The sequence below is a fragment of the Tenrec ecaudatus genome, chromosome 8 (genome assembly GCF_050624435.1).
Source record: "Tenrec ecaudatus isolate mTenEca1 chromosome 8, mTenEca1.hap1, whole genome shotgun sequence".
Taxonomy (NCBI): Eukaryota; Metazoa; Chordata; class Mammalia; order Afrosoricida; family Tenrecidae; genus Tenrec; species Tenrec ecaudatus.
Genome location: NC_134537.1, coordinates 133,380,233 through 133,386,082, shown reverse-complemented (window position 1 = coordinate 133,386,082; position 5,850 = coordinate 133,380,233). Strand labels below are relative to the sequence as shown.

Sequence of the window (5,850 nt, the reverse complement as noted above, 5' to 3'; positions counted from 1 at the left end):
AGGCATCAAAGAACAAAAAATCATGTCCTTGTGAATGAGGGGAGTTCAGATTGGAGACCCAAAGCCCATCAGTAGGTAACTAGACACCTCCTTACAGAAGGGTTGTGGGAAGGAGATGAGCCAGTTAGGATGCAGTGTAGCAACAATGAAGCATACTACTTTCCTCTAGTTCTTAAATGTTTTCTCCCCTCTCCTCCACTATCATCATCTCAATTCTACCTTACAAATCTGGCTAAACTAGAGGATGTACACTGTTACAGATAGAAACTGGAAACACAGGGAATCCAGAACAGATGATCCCTTCAGGACCAGTGCTGAGAGTGGTGATGTAAGGAGGGTAGAGGGAGGGTGGGGTGGAAAGGGAGAACCAATTACAGGGATCTACATATAACCTCCTCCCTGGGGGATAGTGAACAGGAAAGTGGGTGAAGGAAGACGTTGGAAGTGTAAGATATGACAAAATAAGAAGAATTTATAAATTATCAAGGGTTCATGAGGAAGGGGGAGGAGGGAGGGAGGGAGGGGAAATTGAGCTGACACCAAGGGCTCCAGCAGAAAGCAAATGTTTAGAGAATGATGAGGGCAACAAATGTACAAATGTTTTGACACAATGGAAATCCCTGATAATACATAGGAAAAAAGTTTAAAGTGTTCAATATATCATTCAGTAAGTTGACTAACATGAACAATTAAACATGTGTTCAGTAAGGGTTGAATTTTTAGAAATTACCACTGGCATTTAATCACCACAGATTTAGCACATGTTCCCTGGGGGCTTATTTTAAGGTAGTAATATAATCAGATTCTGTAATATATAAGGTGATAATTTGAAAAATTCGAAGTTGTCAAAAATGAAATACAGACCAGTCTTCAGTGGTCACTGCTAAGCTGACTGGGTTCTGCCAGGTGATGCACTCCTGGCTACCTGCTCTGCTTTGCTCAAGATGTCTGTGGATCTCAGCATGTGATTGGTCCCTGGAGTCAGGAAGAAGAGGATGAATACTCTCAGTGTCCCCTGCAGGTGACATAAGGCAAGGTGGAGATGGATGAGCTGGTACAAGTGCTGACATCCACCCAGGTGTAGGGCAGCCCCAACGGCATCACATAGGATGGCTAGATTCAAGTAAACTCTTTCCTTTGATCCTGACAGACCCAAGTATGTCCAATAGGAAGGACCCCAAATTCAGGGAGTGACACCATTTTCTCGTGATCAACATGAAGGGCAACAATATCAGCAGAAGAACTGTCCTCTCTGATTATGTGGTCTGGGCCACCCAAGGGCACAGGCCTCCACTGCTATGTCTGACTGGTCTACAGGAGCACAGGCCCCTGACATGTGATGAGTCCATTCTTAGCAACCAATCTTGAGACCACCAAGGCAAATTCAAGGTGACATCTTCCTGGAAAAATATGAGCTCGGGACCCATGGTGCTGGTATGAATTACCACGATGAATGGACAACTCTGTGCTGGAACTCTATGCGCAGGTGTCGAGGAAGTAGGGAAAGTGGGTCATACAGACTCGCCCAGAGGCTCCAGCTGTGTACTTCAGTTTAGCAATGCATGTACATTTCTGCTCATCCCTGCTCCAGTTCCTTCTCACAGGTGAGACCTGAAAGATCAGAGTGATTTAACTCAAATGACTTTCCTTCATACTTCCAGCTCACTGGTCCCCATTTCTGTTTTGATCAAATTTGAACACCATTTTTGGGTGTTGAGGTAGTTATTTTTTGTGCCAACCTGGCCGATAAACACATGTGGGATTAATTGAAGGGCAGAGAGGTAAATCGCTCAGTGAGCCTCACCTTTCTAGTTTTCAGGTCTCATGTTTTGTGATGGTTGGACCAGGGTACAGCTGCCTTAGCAATTCCCTGCTTCAGCTTGCAAGGCTCACTTCTCCCTGAGGAGAAGCCGCATGGACCTACCCCGATGCAGCCCTGGCATCATTGTGTGTGTTTTGTGAGATGGAGGAGGACTTTGTGGATTGGTGTCAGGCATATGCATTAATGTTGGACTTGTGGACTTGGGCAGCACTGGGTTGGGATGTTTTCTTGATGTGAACTTACCCTTCATATAAAACTCTCTCTTATAAATGTGAGTTTCTGTGGATTTGTTTCTCTAAAGTACCCAGACTAACACAGGTGTTGATTTGGTGAAGCCCATCAAATTCTTCCTTATAAAGATAGCCACTCAGAAATTTAAAAAGAGAAAAGAAAAATCCAGGTAAAAAGACCAAATCTGTAGTGGGAGAGCAAAGCAAGGTTCCTAAAGTCAGACCCATGTTTTCGTTTTGAGACCTGGCTGCTGGCTGTGCAGACAGTGAAAGTGCTCCTGATCCCGCTTCATTAGTGCTCTGGAGTTGCTCAATGTGGTGTTAATTGTTGCTGTTTCCTTATAGTTGAATACAAGTAAGAGCAATAATTTGATGTTTTTAAATGAGGTAGAATGGATAAATATCAATATCTTAGGAGTTAGTGAGCTGAAATGGGCTGGCATTGGCCATTTTGAATCAGAAAATGACATAGTTTACTATGGCAGGGAGGACACAGTCAAGAAGAATGGATTCACAGGCTCTGTTAAAAAGGACATATATATCTTAAAGTACACCTACAAGGAGATCTTAAAGTACAAGATATATCTTAAAGTACACCTACAAGGAGATCAAATTCATATAGCTATTATTCATAGTTCTGCACTAAACACTTAAGCTAAGTATGCAGAAATTAAAAGTTTTTACCAAAATCTGCCATCTGAAATTGATCAGACATGTAACCAAGATGCTTTGATACTTATTGGTGATTTGAATGAAAAAGCTAGAAACAAAGAGGAACAAAAGCCAGGAACAAGCAGTTAATAGAAAATATAACCTTGATGATAGAAACAAAACTAGAGATTGCATGAGAGAATTTTATAAAACCAAAAATGTGTTCATAGCCAAAACTTTTTGTGAAAGAAAAATAAACACCAATAATTCCCTCCCCCAAATTGCATTCTACAAAGGAAAATACAATGAAATTCAACTTCATAATAAAATAGAGTAACACAAAAGGCAACTATCCATATGGAATTTCCCAGATGTAATACACAGAAATCAATTGATTACATCTGTGGGGTTGCACAATAGAGAAGCTCGGTATTAGCAGCTAAACCAGGCAAGGGGCCAACTGTAGAACAGAACACAATTGCTCATTGGCTCAGGTTGGAGTTAAAGAAAATGAAAATAATTCCTAAAAGCCAAAATAATGACCCAAAGTCTATTTCAAGAAAATCTCTATAACAGATTGGATGCATTAAACACTAATGACAGAAGACCTGAATTGCTGTGGGAGGACATCAAGAACATCATTTATGAGGAGAGCAAAAGGTCATTAAAAAAAAGAAATGAAAAAATAAATCGAAGTGGATGTCAGAAGAGACTCTGAAATTTGCTCCTAGTCATAGAGTACTTAAGGCAAGTGGAAGAAATAATGAAGTTAAAGACCTGAACAGAAAATTCCTCAAGGCAGCTTGAGAAGACAAAGTAAAACTTTATACTGAATTTCCCTAAAACCTAGAACTAGGGTGAAGGGAGTGGGGGGGAGGGGGAGGAGGTAGGAGGAGGGGGGGTGGGTGAGAATATGCCCAGTATATCTTAAACTGAAGAACTCAAGAAAGAAAAATCCAGATTCTGGTTATAATATTGAAAAATTCTGTGGGAAAAATGGAAAATGATGCAGGAAGCATCAGAAGAAGATAAGCGTCCCCAGAGTCACAATAGAAATGAACCAGTCAACGTTCCACCATCTCTCGGGGATCAAGTGAGCAAGAAGCAATGGCACCGACAGAAGTTCAAGCTGCACTGGAAGCATTCGCCAAAAACAAGGCTCCGGGAGTTGATTAAATGTCAGTGGAAGCATTTCAGCAAGATGATAAAGAACTGAAAGCATTCACTCCTCTCTGTCAAGAAATTTGGAAGAAAAAAACTTGGTCAATTGACTGGAAGAAATCCATATTTACATCCATTCCAAAGAAAGGTGACCCAGCGGAATTCTCAAATTACAGAACAGTATCATTGAAATCACATGCAAGGAACATTTTGCGGGCGGTCAACACAAGAGGTTGCAGGATTACATGGAGAACTGCCAGACGATTGGACTGGATTCAAAAGAGGATGTGGAGCACGGGATATCGTTGCTAATGCCAGGTGGATCTCGGTTCAAAGCAGAGAATACCAGAAATATCTTGGCTTGTATTTTATTGCTTATGCAACCACATTCAGCTGTGTGGATCATAACAAACTATGGAAGAACTGGAATTCCAGAACATGTCACTGTGCTAACTCAGAACCTGTGCAGGGATCAAGAGGCAGCTGTGTGAATAAAGCAAGGGAATATGGCATGGTTTAAAATCAGAAAAGGCGTGTCAGGATTGTATTTATCACCATTCTTACTCAATCTTTAGGGTGAGAAAATCATCAGAGAAACTGCATTTTATGAAGAAGACTTGGAGGCAGACTTATTAAGAACCTGTGATATGCAGAGGACACAATCTTGTTTGCTGAACGTGAAGAGGACTTGAAGCACTGGCAGTTGAAGGTCAAAGATTGCATCCTTCAATAGGGATTCCAACTCAGTGCAGAGAAAACCCAAACCCTCACTCCTAGACCAGTGCATAATGTCATGATAAATGGAGAAAAGACTGAAGTTGTCAAGTATTTCATCTTGCTTGAATCCACAATCAATGCTCACAGAAGAAGCAGCCAGGATATCAAATGATGCATTGCATTAAGTAAATCAGCACAAGACCTCTTTAAAGTGTTGAAAACCAAGAATGCTACTTGGGGGACTAAGATCCTAAGCCAGAGTATTTTTAATCGCCTCATATGCATGTGAAAACTGGACATTGAACAAGGCAAATCAAAGAAAATGATGCATTTGAACTATGGTATGGCGAAGGTTATTGAAAGTACCATGGACTGCCAAAAGAACCGGTATAGACCATGTGTCTTTGAGACAAGAATGGCAAGACTTCATCTAAGTACTTTGGGTAGATTGTCCCTGAAGAAGGACATCATGCTTAGTAATGTAGAAGGGCAGCGAAGAGGAGGAAGGCCCTCAAATAGATGGATTCACACAGTGGCTGCAACCATAGTGTCAAACATGAAACATTTGTGAGCATGGGTCAGGATCAGCAGTGTATTATGCTGTGGTACACGGAATCTCCATGGATCTCCACGGGTTGGAACAGACTTGATGGCACCTGACAGTAAGAATATGAGCTAGTAGTGGCTCAATGGCAGTCGTTTGGGTCTGGGTATTAATAAGCCAAGGGCTTCCCATAGAACCCTGGCAAGACAGTAGTTACACATTGAGCTTCTAACAGCAAATTTCACCATAAGACCACCAGTAGCTCTATGGGATAAAGGGGAGACTCTCTGCTCCCCTAAAGAATTACAGTCACAGACACGAATGGAGGCAGTTGTACGCTGTCCTATAAGGTCACCTTGTGTCAGAATCAGTTCTATGGCAGTGCATGGGAAGGACTTTATGAACATCTCTATGGACACCAGGAGAACACCTATTTCAGTCTTTCATACATTGCTGTCGTGGATCTGATTAGATCTCCCTGGGTGCTCAGTAAGGAGCTTTGTTGGCCTTCTTGGGTACGTGTTCCACTGCTGACTGCAAGGTCAGTATCTTGAACCCATCACCGCTCTGTGGGAGAAACGAGGTTATCAGTTTCCATCAGGATTAAACCTTGAGACACCTGTGTCTGCTCACTGAGTTAGAATCAACTTGATGATAGTGGGTATGGTAAGCATCAATATGTGCCTTTGATTTTTTTTCAAACTACTTTGATTAAATTTACTTTC

At 41.7% G+C, this 5,850-nt stretch overlaps 1 pseudogene; it reads left to right on the top strand.

The window, feature by feature from the left end:
• The first annotated feature begins 1,042 nt into the window (after window positions 1-1,042).
• LOC142454492 (phosphatidylethanolamine-binding protein 1 pseudogene) lies at window positions 1,043-1,501 on the top strand (annotated as a pseudogene).
• Window positions 1,502-5,850: the final 4,349 nt, after the last annotated feature.